Source organism: Neopelma chrysocephalum, unplaced genomic scaffold (genome assembly GCF_003984885.1).
Source record: "Neopelma chrysocephalum unplaced genomic scaffold, ASM398488v2 Primary Assembly neopelma1_25, whole genome shotgun sequence".
NCBI lineage: Eukaryota > Metazoa > Chordata > Aves > Passeriformes > Pipridae > Neopelma > Neopelma chrysocephalum.
This window is the reverse complement of record NW_020897694.1, coordinates 46,206,393-46,224,596: the sequence shown is the minus strand read 5'-3', so window position 1 is coordinate 46,224,596 and position 18,204 is coordinate 46,206,393. Positions and strand designations below refer to the sequence as shown.

The 18,204-nt window shown below is 37.6% G+C and overlaps 1 protein-coding gene across 5 annotated transcripts in view; it reads right to left on the bottom strand.

Moving 5' to 3' along the window:
* TBL1X (transducin beta like 1 X-linked) overlaps positions 1–18,204 on the bottom strand; it is a 206,147-nt gene that overhangs the window by 82,247 nt on the left and 105,696 nt on the right. For all 5 annotated transcript variants that reach the window (XM_027675136.1, XM_027675139.1, XM_027675137.1 and 2 more), the window contains one exon: positions 16,973–17,080. The gene's annotated coding sequence lies outside the window, so the exon portion shown is untranslated. The remainder of the gene's footprint in view (positions 1–16,972; positions 17,081–18,204) is intronic.

Here is an 18,204-nt window from a genome sequence, read left to right as displayed (position 1 = left end):
CACAGACTCCTTCAGGGCATCCAGAAACCGTGTGGTCCAAAGTCTCCTTGTGGATTTTGTTTCATGAGATACCAGGCCATTCCCAAGGATGAAAGTGAGTCTGGATATTTCCCAACAAGTTTGACATTGTTTTGCCATTTCCTGAATGAGTGTATCAGTCCTTGGCCACCACACAAATCATCTAGTCAGGACAGGCTATTTTTATAGTTCCCAGATGGTCTTTATGTACTTTCATGCATGACATGAGCTTTGCAGGATACAACCACTCTGTCGACCTTGGTACATGTGAAACTGTTCTCTCCAAGTAAAGAAAGGTAGGAGCTGTGCTGTACACATGGGTACATCTATTCATAGTTAGGTCATGCACTTTAGCTAGCACTGCATCATTTCATTTTCACAATGTACCTTGAAATTTGTCATTGGCAGGAGTTCAATCTCTGTCATAAAAAATACACTGTCTCCAGTTTCAGTTCATTCTAGTTATTTGCTGCTTCCAAAGGGAAATGTGGCAAGACATTTGCATTCAGAAGTCAAACGGTACTTTTGACCCCAGCTCCACTTCAGCAGCAAACAGCCATATTACCCACTTCTGAAATTACATTGGAGATACTATTGATAGTCAGCAACTGAATAAACTCTTCCAAAAGATTCCCTTGAGGCTGTTTTCACATAGTCTTGGAACTAGTAAGAAAAAAAGTCCAGACTCAAATGTTTGATCTCACCGTTATTAAAGCTACATGACTGAAACATAGCAACCAAATACCTCTAGAAAAGCCAACAGAAACCATGCCACTAATTACATTCCTTTCTGAGGATAACCAGTTATTCATACAGATTGCTTAGCAAAATGGGTAACTTACCACCTGTTCAGCAATTCACATAAGTGAACATAAATGGTGTTAGTCGATGCAATAAAACAACAATTTTGAGGCAACCAAGATGCTCACAGACTCTGAAGCCTCCTTCCATAGCAAAGCACAGCAAAGCACAACTGTACTCTGGGAGACCAGAGAGAAGGTGAGGCTTATGGTACAGAAGTAAAGAGGACTGTTTATCCGCCCAAGAATATTAGTTATGGTGAAACAATTTGCAAAGTGTTCCTGGTGCTTCAACTGCCCGTTTTGGCTCATTACTGTGTAGCTCCAGGCTGTAACTGAAACTCACATCAATGAGGGGTATTGACAGATGACAGAAAATGCTTGAGGTCTTGGACTTGTAACTAAGATAGCAAATAACAACTTCTGTACAACAGCTATTCCAGGAACTTGCTAGACTGGTTTTCCTATTTTGCTCCTGTTCTGGGCACTACATCAATTTACAACAACTTAAAGAGAAGTTGATGATGATGATGGTGATGATGAATGGCATGCTGGTTTCAAATACTTTTATATATAGAAGATGAGAAATATTTTATGGATTTACAAATATAATGAAAAAGTGACAGTATGCATAAGGCCACAGGACACACAACAAAAAAGATGCAACATGCCTTTTTTTTTCCTCACTTGGAACAACTTTATAATTTTAGTACAGTGTTACAGCAAAATTCGCCAAAGAATGTTGTTTTCTATGTCCATTAGGGACTCATGGGAAGACTGCTCTGGGTGTCTGAAGTCCGAATTATAACTGCCAGTATTATACATCTTGGTCTATACTTTTGACAGAGAATTGACATTTTCCTTCTGTGTGTTCAAAACTCTCTAAAGTTTTAAAAGCATGTCTGGTACTTGATAGAGTCACACATTAACCTCTCTGACCTCAAAACCAAGGAAAATAAATACCCCTGAACAAACCATAAGAGGAAATAACACTCTTGGATAGCTGAACTGTGCCTGTAAACATAGACTACTACTGGAATCGTAGACACATTTTTGTTTGGTTGGCTTAGCTATAGAGACCAGGACCAAAGACAGAATGGAGTCCCCAGATATGTGCTCGCTCGGCACACCCCAGCTTGCAACCTGTTAGGAGTGGTGGGTCTCACTGCAGAACTTTGCTCCTTCTCCCCAGCTCTCACCTGCTTTGTGCAGAAGTCTGCAGTGTGGGCAAGGAAGGACTGCAGTGTGTGGAAGAAGAAGGCTGCGGCAGGACAAGGTGCTGTGTGTGACCAGCTTTCAGTCCACACCGGCCGGGGATTTGCATCTGGGGGTCCTTGGTGTCACTCCTCATCTAAGTCTGAGCACTAATTTAGGTGCCACCTACTATAAACAGCAGCAAGGGACCAAACCAAATGGATAAAAATCAGGATGTCTGACTGAAGTTTGGCTCCACTGCATTTGTTTTGTAACCTTGATTTACACCTGAAAAGGCGTGTTCTACAGCTTCAGTCAACACAAGGTGAGGTGGCTTTGGTGGGTGAATGATGAAATGGATGTATCACTGCAGCAAAGACTCCTGCCATGGCACTCTCCACTACAGCACTGCTCCTGCCATGGAAAATGTCTCTGCTCAAGTGTGAATATGGTGCAGAGGCAGCGATGCAGGCGTAACTTGTATCTAAAAATTAAAGCAAAAAATTGTGTGACACATTAAGAGATCTATGCATACACTCACTTATTTTTCTCTACTTAACTAAAGAGAAATCCTTTAGAAAAAATTTCATAAGCATTTTACAATCACTCTTAAGCTATCAGTTAGATTAGTTTGACCATGCTTACAAGTGAGCTGGACAGCAAATCCAGAAAATAATTACAAATTGTTAAAGTTTGTTTAAATTAGCTGAAAAATGTGTTAAAAAGAAACATTTGTTTTCATGTCCTACACAATCCACCTTGCTTTAAAAGCTCGGAATATCACAAAATTTAGTAACAGCCACCAGCATGCATAGAGAAAAACAGTGTTATCCAGAGATATAATCCTTTGCTATCAAGTCTTATGTTTGGTCTTGTACAATCCCTAAGCCATTTTTGTGCCAGACAAAGAAAAACACCTGCAGTACCAAAAATTACTACATTTATTTTGAACCACAACACGCTTGTGAATCAGACCATCATTTGAACACTGAAATTAAGAGAAAATATTTCAAGCTTGTTCCATATTATCCTAATGAAGTACATTTTGTAATTCAAAATAATGGAGAAACTAAGCAGTTTAAGCTAAAGACAGATTCCCAAAAATTACATTTAAATCTCAATTCCAACTCTGCAACCTTGGGAAGTGGAACTTAGCTCACTGTAATCTGCTTTATAATAGTTTACTTAGGGTTCATTCATCTCACCAGCATTTCGTGGTAATTAGCCGGTCAAGATGTACAAAAAAAAAGAAACAAAATCTAAAATTATAAGGCAAACCTTATCAAAGGATATAAACCACCATGTCTTTTCACTTTCAAAATTCCCTTCAAGATACATCATCATCATCATCATAAAAAAAACCCCAACCCTGACTTTGAATTCAAGGTTGATTGAATTTTATCACGGTCCCAACCTTCCAGCTTCCTGTTAATTCAAATTATTAATTGGCAGATAGCCAGAAGAAGCAAGGGAGGGGAAATCCAATTTGTGCGTGTACTTAGACAACCAAAAATTCCCTTTACAATTGCTTATCTCCATATTCCCTCTGCTCATCTTCCAGAAAAGCAACAAAATAAAAGCAGAAGCACTTTCTTAGTGGAAGAGAATGAAGTGCTAAAAGTATACTCCATTTTTCAGCAACTGTACAAACACACATTCTTGCCTTTTTTGCTTCCCTTGTTTTCATTGCTGGTATTAGTAGTTATTTTTTAACTGCTGCACAATTTGGCAAGTCCCTCTGACAGGAGACGTAAAGGCAAAGCCTCTTTCCCAAAGAATTTTCAGTTAAAGCTCTCGACTAAATGCACTGGAGCTATTAAAGTAAAGGATGAGACTTTATGGCTCTCAAGTGAAGCAGGGGCATGACAGTGATGCTGTGGTACTCAGACAACCTCACTGCTTTCAGGTCTAAGGGAGACACAGTTTACAAGGAAGAAGAGGAGGGATGCACTTAGTACAGGTAAGTGCACAAAAAAATTGGATTTATACACTTTCTAAGCTCACTCTTTTTTATGTCACCTCCCACGCTTATTTTTATCTTTTACAGTTTCTTTGTTATGCTTTTAAAATTTCTCTGTTTCCGCTCAGGGTTTGGGGTATTCAGAATGAAGGTTATCTTTATGCTGGGGTGGTTGAAACTTAGCAGTTTTCTATTTCCAAGACACAGTTGACTAAACCTGGTAACATTTACAGTATCTACTGAAATCAACACCTGACTTCCTCTATACCAAGCAGCATTAATTAGACAACTGACAGTAAAATTAAAAAAAAAAATAGAAAAGAGGGTGATGATCATTGTCACCTGTCCAGTTTTGATATCAGTCATTTTTTACTGCTACCATTAAAAGAGTGAATGGTTAAATCTGGAAATATTAGTAGCATAAAAAATACTCAAACGTTCATACTCAATTTTGCCAGGTTATGTAGGCAGTAGAAGGGCCGGAGCCAAAAGTTGTACATAAAACCATATAATCATTTAGGTTGGAAAAGACCTTTAATATCAAGTCCAACCATACAATATTGGTATTCACATGCCTTGCAATTTGTTCCCTACTGAAACCCCTACGAACGCCTGACAGCTGAAAGCACAAAGCCCGGAGGATCCTAGCTGCCACCACAGCGCTGGTGACCCCAGGAGGATGCAGGCACTTAGGGATTGGGAGAACTCCACCATGAGGAGCTCAGCCATGGCTAGGCAGATTTAATACAGCCTTGCTGGGAGGTTTTGCACTTCTTGCTGTACGGCCTTACAGACTTCGGATTTTATGTTGCTCTTCATTATATTAGTCCCGCAATAAGTGGGAATAAAACTGACATTGGAAAACCAAAGGTTTTTTTTCTTGCACATTACTGCTAATAAGATGTGTCAAAGTGAAATTTGCACTAAACTGTAGAGACAATACCTCAATACCACTTTTTGCAGTGTTGTTGCCATAGACAGATACCAACAACTGTATCTGACCGAAACTCATTCAACCATTTGTCTGCTTCACACGGAAGATGAGTTACACTTGACTGTCTTTCATCAGTATGGACTTTGACTAATATTCAAAAATGCAGTAAACACTCACTTGTTACTGTGTGCACCAGCACCAGTATTTGGCAAAGATACTCTTATATGAAGATACCCGAGCTATGAGCTATGCTGTTACTTTCCAAAATCCATGCAAATCCAAAGCCATAACTTAGCCTTTAACATCACCAAATACCCTATAAATGTGAGGGGGGTTTGTTTCAGTAGGCTCAACACTCAATTCAAACCTTTCAAAAGATGGTGCACCACACAGAAACTCATTTTGCAATTGCTCTCTCTCCTCCCAAATCTTTACATATTCAGAAATACTTCAACTGTTCTGCCGGCTCCAAGAGGTAAATAACTTCAGTTGTTGTTTAAACTGATTGGGAAAAAAGATGCACCCTGCCAACCCTTTCCTGAGTCCTGGGCTTCTGCAAAACCCAGTCACATCTGCACTGCATACAGTAAGCAACCACATCTTGTTTTTAATACTTGACCACATCCTTTAACCCCTATTTCAGCTTAGTGGGCCTAATTTAGGTAGTGATTTACTAATTAGATGAAAAAGCATAAGGAATGCCTGCAAAACTAATCAGGAATCAAGTCTCAGTGGCTACTTCGCCTTCAATGGCTAATTTCCTTAGCTGCCAGATCACAGGTATTGCAGATGGGACCAACTCAACAGCAGAATTCAAACCTGAGGATTATCGACAATCAAACGCCACTGATGAGCCAACCAAAGCCAATAATGATAGCTTTTCAAAAAGGCATGGGAACTAAGAGGTTCATACAAATTCTACTAATAGCCCACTTTTTTTTTCTTTTAGGTCTGTTTAGTTAACATTCACTGTACCGATCAGGTATAAGACAAATGGGGATGGGGAGAACAGAGCATCAAATGGTTTTATTCCAATATTGGGCTGAAAAATTATGTGAGATTACACACCACCCACAGGAAATGACTGTTGTTTTCAACTGTTAAATTGAAATTACTAGGGGAAAAAAGTCACTGTGCTTTTAAAGAAACAGCCTAACAACTTACATACTGCCTATGATCCAGAAGGAAATAAGGTAATTTCTAAGGGCAGAATGTTAATTTTTATCTTCTATATCAGTTAAAAATACCATATGGTAATGAAAAGCTATTCTGCAATTGTTCAAAACAAAACTAAGAGTGGCTAAATTAATAGAATTGTTCAGATGACAAGGTACAGTATGCAATAAATTGCCATTGGTTTTAGGCTGTTTTATGCCTGGTTTTTAGACTCCATACAAAATACAACGGCAGGAAAATGTGATCACAGATGCATGAATTTATCTGTTTTATCAGTTCAGTTCTAGTTTAAAGCAGTTTAAATGGGCTTTGATAATGAAAGGTGAAGGGACCAGATGAAATGGTGCAAGTGATTTGATTACCTCCATGCTAACCATCACGGGTAGATTTAATTTAGAACAGAGCGATCACGTCTGACTGCAGTAAACAGCTCTGCACCTGCCTTCTGAGGTTAACATCATCATAGGAGAGAGATCGAGATCTGCTGTGTTTGCAAGATTTTTAGCTAAATCACCTGTTTTAAACTTCTGGTATCTCCTCAAGACAAAAAAAAGTTCCATGAAGAGAATAATGCAAGTTTTTAGAACACCAAGTAATCACAGGATGAATAAAATCTGCTGTACAAATTCCCTCTAAAGTCACTGAAAAGCATCATTCAAATTATGTAAACAAGCCCTGGGGCTGACATTAATAAAGCAACCTGGATGAGGCCACAACGAAAAACATATACCTCACGATTTCATCAACAAATCAACTCCAGTAGCAACAAACATGCCACAGTACCAGAAATCTTTATTTCCTCCATCTCTGTAAAAACAAGGCCCCTCCTATTTTGCTCTCTCTTTCAAAGGGACACACAATTCTTCCGCTGCATAGCAACAATGGTTTAAATCAATACAAACGCAATCTCATTTGTCTCCAATACACTTGTGTCAAAATGTTAGGAACACAAAACGTACTATAATGATGCAGACCATTACCTGTCAATGAGGTCTTAATACTCACTCTCCTGTGAAATCCTAAGCCAAACTCGACTTAAAAGTCAAAAGAACAATATGCAAAGAGGCTAGACTCCAGCAAAGCTCATATACTCTTGACGTGAAGTGCAGCAAGGAGAAAGCAGACACTCATTACAGGACAGGGGACCACAGCAAGAGAAAGCTCTGAGAGACATGGCAGCATGAAAGCTTTGGGGAATGAATGAAACAATCTCTGCAAGATAAATGGCAATTTCGTGTAAGGAGATTTTGTAAATTCTCAAAATATGACTTTGATGAAAAAGTTAATATAAAGAAAGATGGTTAGTTTATAGGAAAAAAAAGGGGAAAACAGTTGGCAAATTTTTATTTATACAAAACTGATAATAGGCAATAACAATAGGTTTAATATCTAGTTTTCCCTCATTTTTTACTATTGGCCACACAAGCTAATAAAGCATCTTTGGAGTAGAGAAACTCAGAGGATCCCCAAGCTTTGGCCTCCCAGCCATTCCTCCTCAGACATTCCTTCCTCCCTTTTCACTTAACTTCCCTGACCCAGCTGCTTCTACTGATCCCCTTCCTCATTGTTCATAGGACAGCCTTCAGATTGATGACACCACAGACAACTTTGCTTCCTTTACTTCTGCTGCTCTGGCCTAGGGTTATTTTTAAAAAAATTATATAGTATTTATTACTTTTTTTTAAAATGATGTTTGCATAGTTTTAAACGCCTACGTATGAGGGGAATTTTCACTTTTTGAGCTTGCAAAGACTCTATACATTACCAGACTTCCAAAGCATTATCTAATTAGAATAAATTCAAAATATTTGGGCTTACTCTTCAGCAGATAATTTACAAAAATCTATCAGTATATAGGAAGACATCAAAAGCACGCATACATTAAGAGGGAAAACAGCTTCTCCAGTTTACTACTACATTGAGATTTATCAACTTAAATTGCTTAAAACAGAATCATCCCACTATGATTAACAGCTTGACATAAAGCTAGAGTTCTTTAAAAGAAGGAAATGAACAGATTATTGGAATGATATAATTTAATCTGGAAGGGTTTGAAGCAATGTTTTGTAAAAACATGGCTGTAAAGACCTCATGTCATATCAGATACCAAGTTTACACTTAGTCATATTTTATCACAGCTGAACTTCTGACTCAAAAAATAAAGAATTTGAAAAAAAAAATCATGAAACTTGCAGTGTAAAATGAGGTTATTGTTCTAAAACCTAAAGTAATATATTTTTAAAACATGGGATTAATTTACATTTCAGGGCAAATTTTGAAGCATATTACTGACCCTCAAATGACTAAAGATATTTAATATCTGTATTCATGGAATAGAATCATGTAAATAACAAGCAGACACACTTTTGCTTAACACCATATTACAATGTTTATCAAAAAGGTGCACTACACACTTCTTTTGTGCCAGTAAAAGAATTATTATTTTTGCATCATGATGCTCAATTTTTAATACAGAGGAAAAGATTCATCTCTATGTCAAAATATATTCACGTTAAATCTTTCTTGGAACAAAGTTCATAACTTGAAAGCTCAAAGGACAAATAAGCATATTTTTTTGAATTTAATTTCTCTACAGACATAAGAAGATATTCTAATATTAAGCAAGTCTTTAACATTGAACTTACTAGTAACAAGGCAAGATGATTAGCTCAATAAAGTCCTTTTTGTGTTATATGGGCCAGTATGTTTCAATTTCTGTATAGAAGCCAGCAGCTACAGTTCAACATCAAGATTTCTCCAAATCAATTTTGGTTTGCCGTCAGTGCTGAGCAGAAGAGGCAGAAACAGCAGCAGCATCCTTAAGCTACAATACCAGAAGCAGCATTTGGCTGCTCAAGAGGTATTTACATACCATTTTGAAGCAACTCCTTGCTATACCTTTATCTGGAACACTATTTCTGAACTAGAAGTGAAGAAATTGCCGTTAACTACTATGGTACGAATACTTCTCAAGACAACTGCTGTTTTTCTAATCTTGTCAAATGCACTTAGTGGGACATATTCTGAACACATATTTTAGCGATAAACCAGCTAGAACACAAATTTGCCTTGATGCCTTTTGCAGTTGCAAAAGGCAGAATTTGTTGTTAGAAGGCAAAAGTATAGCAAGAAGTTATAAACAAAGTCCAAGTTGATCTTTCACATATTACACATTTTTCATAATTGCCTATCTAGACAAAAGTAATGAAATATGTGATATACTATAAATGTATATAATTAAAAGATCATAGACAATTGATATATAGGGTAAGTAGTTCACCATAAAAGTATTATCTGCGGGCCAGTTTCAGTTCTGTGTGGGAATAACCTAAAGGGAAGTTTTAATTGTTTGGGCTTGTTCTAGTATCTTACATGAAGCTAACCTCAGGTTTTGCTTGGCACTTTATATTACAATTAAGAGAGAAAATGCCTAGCCAGAGTCCAGGACTCACTGGAATCAGAAAGAAAGGGGCCAGTGGCCTCAAACGAGTTATAACTAAAAAGAATGAGTAGACATTACTACAGGACAAACTCTTCAAAACATGGTATCATTGCCATTGTGTTTACAAAGAGTTCTCTCAGTCAGATTGGCATTCTTTTCTGTGTTGTGGAGAAACAAAAATACCTTATACTTCTTTAGTTTTACAATGTTGAATGTAATCATCCTTTAACCATATGAACTAAAAATTTTTTTTTTCTATCAAGGAATGTAAAAATGATTAAGGTAAATCATTAATCCTTGATTATGGGGGGATCTAAGTAGGGACTAGAGAGAAATTATTTTACATTTTCCTTGATCAGAGATATACAATCATGCTATAGAAGAAGGCAGCTATGATTGATTAGTCTGTTTATTAGGACTGCAAGTAGGCTAGATAAAAGGGAAATTAATTTATGCATGCATCAGATGAGCTAAGCTTATTCAAACTGATTTAGGTTGATGATAAACACAATTCATGTTACAGACATTTTGAATGCTTGCTAAATCACACAGTAGCTCATGGAGCAACCAAAAGAAAAATGTTAACCATTTCAGATATAATAAAAATTGTTCTATTACAACAGAGATGTTGTTTGGGAGAGTGCCTTCCCCATTCCCCCTGTATTTTCTGAGTAGGTACCATCCATGCTAACCCAATCTCCTGAACCATTTATTAGGAGAAGATACAGCACTATACAACTCCGGGAAGCCATCTCAAGTGAAGGTCCAAACACAATATGGATTATTCAAAGGGAATGGGCTCCACCCAAGTCAACTCAAAGACTGTTTTGAAACATACTGCACAAACGGTGGCACTGGTGTAAAACCAGGGGTGCTGCAGCCCTTTGCCTCTGCTCCTTACCTGAAGTTTACTGTCTCTCACAGTCGCATCAGAGCAGAAGACTGATTGATCTCTCATTGCATTCTTTAAAGTTAGAACATCATTTTAACAGACTTCAGCAAGAGCTGCAAATGGACTTTGTGGTGAAAGAGTCAGGCACTCAAGGGCGCTGCTCTTCCAGTTCAGGTGTGGGATCTGTAACGCCTTAAATCACCTCAGCTTTTTTTTGTGGTGATCACTCACTCTCCAAATACGCCATTACAACAATTTAGTTACTAAGTCAGTGTAATCACATTTATGAAAAAAATCAAGCTTGAGTCAAGGTCCTCTGTTACAAAGCCAGCTGTGAATCTATGATCTCCATGAGTAAGTAAAAACAGACTATCAGTGATGACATGCTTGCAATTCCATTTTGATTAATTATACCTAAAATATCTCTGGTTCACACCAAAAAAAATCTTAACTCTCACCACTATATTGAATAAACTTTTGAGAAAAAAAATGATAATTTTATTTCTTTCATTTACAGATTCAGAGTGAAGATTAGACAGTAAAATACCATGTGAAAATGTTCACAGGTTGCTTAAAAATTAAATTTCTTCTGAAATTAACTGATGCTAATCTGTATATTGAGTGCAAATCTTTAGCATGTACTATCTATATAACAGTATGTTTATCCATAAATTATATTCATGATCCATGAAATCAAAGCAGTGTTAGGAACAAGCTCATACAAAAACGTAAATAGAAATACAGATCCTATACCTCTCCATGGCTTAATTTAGAGAGAAACAACTTATTGAAAGAACAATGTTCTTACCGAAAGAACAAAAGACCTGTTCTGTTTCTGTGTGGGATGGTTGCATGAGACATTCAGATTATTTAGGAGTACGATTAACTACACTGCCTTTAGCAATTCCATTTCTACACCATGATGTAAAAAAATAATTCAGTATAAAATAAAAGCTTCAAGTGAACCAAACTTTAAAACGCAGAAAACCCCATTCTTCTTCAGAGGAAAACTGTCCTAATTCTCTTTGGGAAGCAGCATACATAGTCCCTCATTACAGGCAGGTTGCAGAAGACACGGTGTCTCTGGAATGCACTACACACACGGTACTACACTACATGGTACATGTCCAAGGACATACCTGAGCTTTCCAAGAGTGCTACAGCCTAACCTGAATTCACTGACTGGACAAATTTCTGCAATTCTGCCCAGACAAGTTAAGCAGATTTTGAGTGAATGAAGATGCACTGTTCACCTGCATGAAGTCTCTGCTTAGCAAACTCAGACAGCAGTTTTGGGCAAAGCAGAGCTCCATGCTCCCCTACCCTGTGCCATGGTGTATGCTCATGAAGGTATGCACCTTTCACTTAATCTGTCACTCCAGGTGAACCAAATATATTATTAACAATTACAACCAAAACTGCTTTTCTCCACTCTGCATATCTATTACTAAGCACTTTCAAGTGACTGGTATGGTCAACGTGGCATCTTAAGGTGCTCTACAAATCAAACAGTCCAGTCCTAAAAGGTCTGAGTTATGCCTTAATCACCATCTTAGTTTAAAAATCAAAGGATAAGGCTTTTTACCATCTCATTTTGCAATGTTAGCATCCTCTTTACTATCACTGAAAAACTTCCTTGAAATCTTAGCTGTGTCAAAGAAAAAAGATTTTAAAAAATAAAGAGCAATAATCTTATTCCACTAGCAGCAATTTAAAACTGTACTATGTAAAATAAAGGCTCAAAACAAGTATCTCAGAAGTTAGCCATGACTGAAATAGTTTCCTCATCTCTCCAGCACCATGTAAAGGTGCAAAAGAGACAAGTTCATGTTCTAGCTAGACAGATACTTTTTTCTGACTTGGTTGATAGGCCAAAAAATACTGATTAAGTAATATTTCATGAATAAAATCAGACTTCAGTTAACCATGATTCACCAAGTAACAAGAAAAGTATCAGGGAATATATAAATAAAGCCATGAAACAGCTGCAAATTTAAAGAATGTTCATGTTATTTTAAATATGTCCATTTTAAAAAATGTTATTACAACAGTTCACTATTTTTCAGTGAATAGAAAGTGTGCCATATGACTTTCAAGAATAACCACACTATGCGTAGTAAACACCGAGTAGTCAGAAGGAATAGTTCATGTGTATGCCCACAGGTGCAATATTATTTGATGACTTGAAAAACAATTTTAGAAATCAAAATCAATATAGAGCTTATTAACTAAACCCAAGAATTATAAAGGACACTGTTTAAAAGCAGATTGATTTTTCTAGTCCGTAAATCTAACTGACCAATAAAATTATTTGGTGGGATTAGGTGCCAACAACTGTTGTTAACATACAGAAAGTCTTTGTATTTTCTGCCTGTGCAATATCATTTTTAAAGTTCTAAATAAATTCAAACAAATCACTAAAAATCAGTAATTGTACAAAATCATAAAAGTTTTTAAGAAACAGTATGCATATATTATGGTACTTTTCAAACTCATGCAACTGCAAGCCAAGTTTTTTATTATAATTTCTTGTACTTTCCTTGAATAAAATGCAATGTTCTTCTCAACAAAACATTCTTCTCAATCACACCAAATGAATGCTTCTGAAAAAGTACTGTTCTGGAAATACTTTCTTTTAAAAATTATGAATATTTTCTTACGTTACTCTGTGCCTTTGTGTTTCTACCAACAACAGTCACAACTTGCACTATCACATTTCATTTGTGACATTCTTGAACTGCACCTATTGCAAGCTTCTTGAACAACAGAAACCTGCTGATACGTTTGAAGGATCTTCCACTACATCCTATCCATCTTGCTCTTAAATTCAAAGCAACTAATTCATACAATAAACATCAAACTAGCAAACGGTGACCTGTTTCTTCCTAGGTATCATGTGCATACACCTACTTTTTCTAACTGAACTTGCCCAACTTTTCATTTTTTGACATCTGATTTTGCCTCATCTCTGTTTCATCTTGCTTTTTACAAGGTTTTCTAGTCAAAATACTGTAATTCCCAATGCATTTATACAACATATCACACACGATCTCGACAAAGCCAACCTCTTGTCATTGTCACCCCCATCACAGCAATAACAAACAATGATGACAATAAGAATGCATAGGACAAAATTAACATGACCAAATTTTGTTAAAACATATTTTGGTTAGTCTGCCTAGTGATTTTGGCCATGATTTTCAAAAGCCACAAGTAAGTTGAGAAAATAAGTTTGGTGACTACCTATTGGAACGTACCTAAGTGATCTGACACTCATCATGTAAAATTTGTTGGTCTAATTCAAGCAACTAAACTAGTAAAACATGACTGAAGAAATTTCTGTGTTCCATTCTCAGGTACAAAAGAAGAGTCACTAAAAATTATTACTAACTTTGTAAAATCATAATGTTTTTCTCTGCTTTTGGGTTTCCTCTGACTGGTTCAGATAAACGATCATTACAGAAGTGCCCGAGCAGATGTGCATTGCTGCTCCTAACAAATCTCCAAAATCCAACAAGGAGTCTCTATAACATTTAATGCCAGTAATCTATGACATTTTCCTGGAGCTTCCTTCTTTGAAAACTGACATTTTCTCCCTGTATTGTCCCCAGACTGGTCAGAGACATTCTCCTGCAGAGAGGAAAGTCTCAGTGATACCGTGAGAGGAAAAGTGCTAAAGCGTGTACTCACTCCCTGTTACAAAATTTCTGGATAGTCAAGACCAGCTGTATGTTTCGGTAGGATGTGAAAGAGATCTTGGAGATCTGTCTGACCTTCAGAGCAACAGAAAACAAAAAGACTGGTGATCAATAATTGGCTACATGTCTGGTGAGAAGTTGAGGTGTTCTGGCCTTCAGAACAGCAGCTGGCATGAGTGGCAAGAAGGAGACCTATTAGGGGCATAAACTTCATCTCACCAACATGTTACTTTTTGGTTAAGGACAATCTAGGGCAGACAAAAAGCTTTGCATGTCTGGGAGGTGTTGGAGAAACAGATGCAATACAAACTCAACCCTACACACGGACACCTGAGCCAAGAGAAGAATCAGCGGCCAAGGAAATGGGCAAGAGAGGCTGTGAAGTCTTGTTTAGGAAACATTTTGTATAGTTATCACTCTAAACTGCTGTGGAGATCTCCACTAAGTGAAACATTATAATCAGTCTTCTAACTTTTCAGGAAAAGAGAGACAGACAAAAGGAAATAGAAGACAGTACTCTACATTTCTGGCACCATTATCTCTCAAAATTACTGAAAAGCCAGGGTGTCAGGGTCTTGAATTCATATAGATACCATGCTAGCAGATCCCAGAAGGATATAATGTTGGCAATATGAGATAAAGCAAACCACTAAGCCATATCAGAGAACTGTTTAAGTATGTATTTGTAAAATATGAAAGGAACTAGTAAGGATGTCCATCTGTGAGGTCTAAGCTGGAAATGCCATGCAATCAGTAGTAACACATCAGGCACTCCCAGATTTTATTCCTAGAATACTTTTTCATATACCAAAATAATAATTACACTCTGGGCCTGTGCATTCAATACATAAAGTTCAGTTAACAACAAGCATGGAAGTTCATTGGCCCAGTAAACCAGAGAAAAATTTTGTATTTGGGAGAAAGTACGGGGCGAAAATGTGAAAGGACTCTCCCTACCCCACTGCCACCAGGGACCAAAGGTCACAATTATATAGGACAAAAAAGGCAATCTGTGGCAAAAAAAATAACACTCCAATTCTGGGTTAAGGTGTAACTAGACTGAAATATAGATTACACACTAAAAAACAAACAAAAACAACTCAGCCAGAAATTAATTCTAATAAGAAAATAGGTTAAAGAAAACAGACAAGAAAGCAAGTCTCCAGCTTCTGATTCATGTTTTAAAGGAATACAATCACACCATGCAAAAACCCCACACATATATTTTCTTCTCTGTAAGTAGAAAAAAAGGATTTTTACAGATAAGGATGCCATTAGTAAACAAAATAATTGGTAAAAGACAACTCAGAATTAGCAAACCCTGATAATTTGTGCCTTAAAGTCTTAAAAGTGTTTGTGAGAGTATAATTTCAATGATGCTAATTTCCTATACATTTTGGAACACCAGAAAATTTCAGTAAGACTTCCACCACCCATACTTGAGAATGGTAAGCAGTATGACCTCAGCAGTTATAGAGTTCTAAGTCATTATTAATCTCAGACAAAATAACCAGCAAACTAATCAAGGATAAATTCACTAGAAAGTTACATGAATAAAACTGATGCCAGTCAACACCATTTTATAGAAACTTGCTAAGAGAAACAGAGTTTGATTTAATCATCTGATAGTTACAATCTACGGTCAACAGAAGTTATTCCATAAATGAAACACACAGACTTTTGAACAGCAGCTACCTTACAGCCACACAAAATTCAGAGTAAGAAATTATTATCAGTATCATCAAATGTAATTACAAAATAGATATAGTAGCTGCTAACAGGAAATAATAATTGAAGAAGTGCTCTACATTACTCCAATAAAAACATCCAGTCCTCATTTAACATTATTTAACAGTATCATCAATGATACGAAAATAAATAGAATTGATAGCAGTTATGTCCCAAAAAGTGTCAAACTGGATAATAAAGGTAGCAGAGTGGTTATTCAGAATAATATGAATTTCTTTGTACAGTGGAGAGAGCACATTCCAGACAAGTGGACTTACGTAGCAAGCAAGAAAGAAACAATGCGGGTATCCAGAAAACAGTGAACAGAAACCAAGAGCTCACAAAATACATGGCACAGAAACAATTCAATACAAATGACAGTGAAACCTTATAACAAAAAGGAGTAATTAATCTCCCGCACATGTAAGTGCATAAGACCAGAGATACTACTTCTGTTCATAGCATTCATAGTATTGCAATAGTCAATACAGCTGTATAGTCCCTGCATTGCTTTCCCAAAAATGGCAAAGATCTTGTTCTTTCTCTACAATTCACCAAAAAAGGGGAAGAAGTCTGTACCTTCTTAAGATGTTAACCAGAATGCCCCACATGCTGCTATTAGCACAGAGAGGGATTTAGAAACTTGTGTGAAAAGAGCACAGCAGCAAATTGAAAAGGCTGCAGAGTACCAATGAATGTTACATAAACACAGAAACAGTCCCTGATGCATTGCAGGAGAATAAGATTGCTCAGGCCTAATGTTAGAGACGGGCAGTACGGGTGGTGGTGTCGGTACACTGGCAGGACTGATCTTACCACTGATGCATTTTGGGGTAATTTTTTTTACCCTAGCAACTACTGAACACCAAAACCACTTAAAGAATTGCCCAGTGCTTCTTTGCATTGCTTCCTCAACCCATAGTTTAAAAAGCAACCCTGATAAACACACACTTTCTGTCAAATATCTCTGTTCAAGAGAGCCGGACTGCTGTAGCCACAAATGACAGCACTGGTGTATGTACAGGAACTGACTGCCTGGGTGGCTTGACCAGGGAAAAACCTGAAAGGCAGTTGGACAGGAGATGGTGCACTGGATGTGAGCTCTTATTGAGCAATTCCTTTTGGCTTACCTGGTCGTGAGACCCTTGAGCTGCTGAATGTTGCTCCTCGCAGGCTGCTGTCAAGAGTCTGGGGGTTTGAGTTACCATGGAGATCACCGCATCTGACAGCTGAGAGGGCTGCAATGAGAGAAAGGTACCTGTCAAGATGGTACAGTGTCCATCATCTCATGAAAACACAAGCATTTGACTCCTTTTGCTTTTGGCATTCACCAAAATGCTAGCTTCCAAGTTAGGAGCTTTGACAGAACCTGAAGAGGAAAAAACCCAACACCCATCACAGAAAGATTTAGAGAGGTGAGGGCAAGCCCCAGTGACACACAGCACTCGAGCACTTTGCAAAGGTGTGCACTTTCTCAGGAACCTGGAAGAATCCTAATACACCCTGAGCTTGGCTTAACAATTTTCAGCATCTCTGGTCAGGTAAAACAAAAGCAAGCAATTCACCCTGAACTGCCGCTGAGCACAGGACTGAAATGCCAGTGCGCTGCCTCTGAACAGTGGGATGCACACAAAAGTGCTTCCTCAGAAAGCTTCCAGTGGGAACTGATTGAGCACCACTTCGAGCAAGAAGAAACAAGCAGGCAAAAGAAATCACCTTCTTGAATGTTTTTTGGGGAAAGTCTAAAGGCAAGCATTTATGAAAATCAGACATGAAAGACAGCCTGACATTCTTCTGCAATAATAAACCCATTTGCACACTTTTCTATGCCTGTCATCGAGTGTGATGAGTAAAGCCTTATTTCTTACTTCCTCTGCCATTCGAGCACCATGTATCTTGACTAGCTTCCTACCCCTCCATTTCAAGTCTTAAGTTTTATGCTCAATTTTTGTCTATGTAATCTAATAATAAAATGTTGTAAAGTGAAATGAGATATTCATTGGAGACTTTTAACATTAATTATCCTCTTCCACACAAATGTCTGACAGCTTTTAAGACTGGCATTCCTGGTTTTGTTGGGGATAGAGTTAATTTTTTTCCTGGTAGCTGGTACAGTGCTGTATTTTGGATTCAGTACGAGAATAATGTTAATAACACACTGATGTTTCAGTTGTTGCTGAGCGCTGCTTACCCTAAGTCAAGGACTTTTCAGTTTCCCATGTTCTGCCAGTGGGCAGGTGCACAAGAAGCCAAGAAGGAGCATGGCCAGGACAGCCATACCATAGAATGTCATGCCCAGTATAAAAACTGGGGGGAATTGGCTGGGAGGGCGCTGTTCACTGCTTGGAGAAGGACTGGGCAT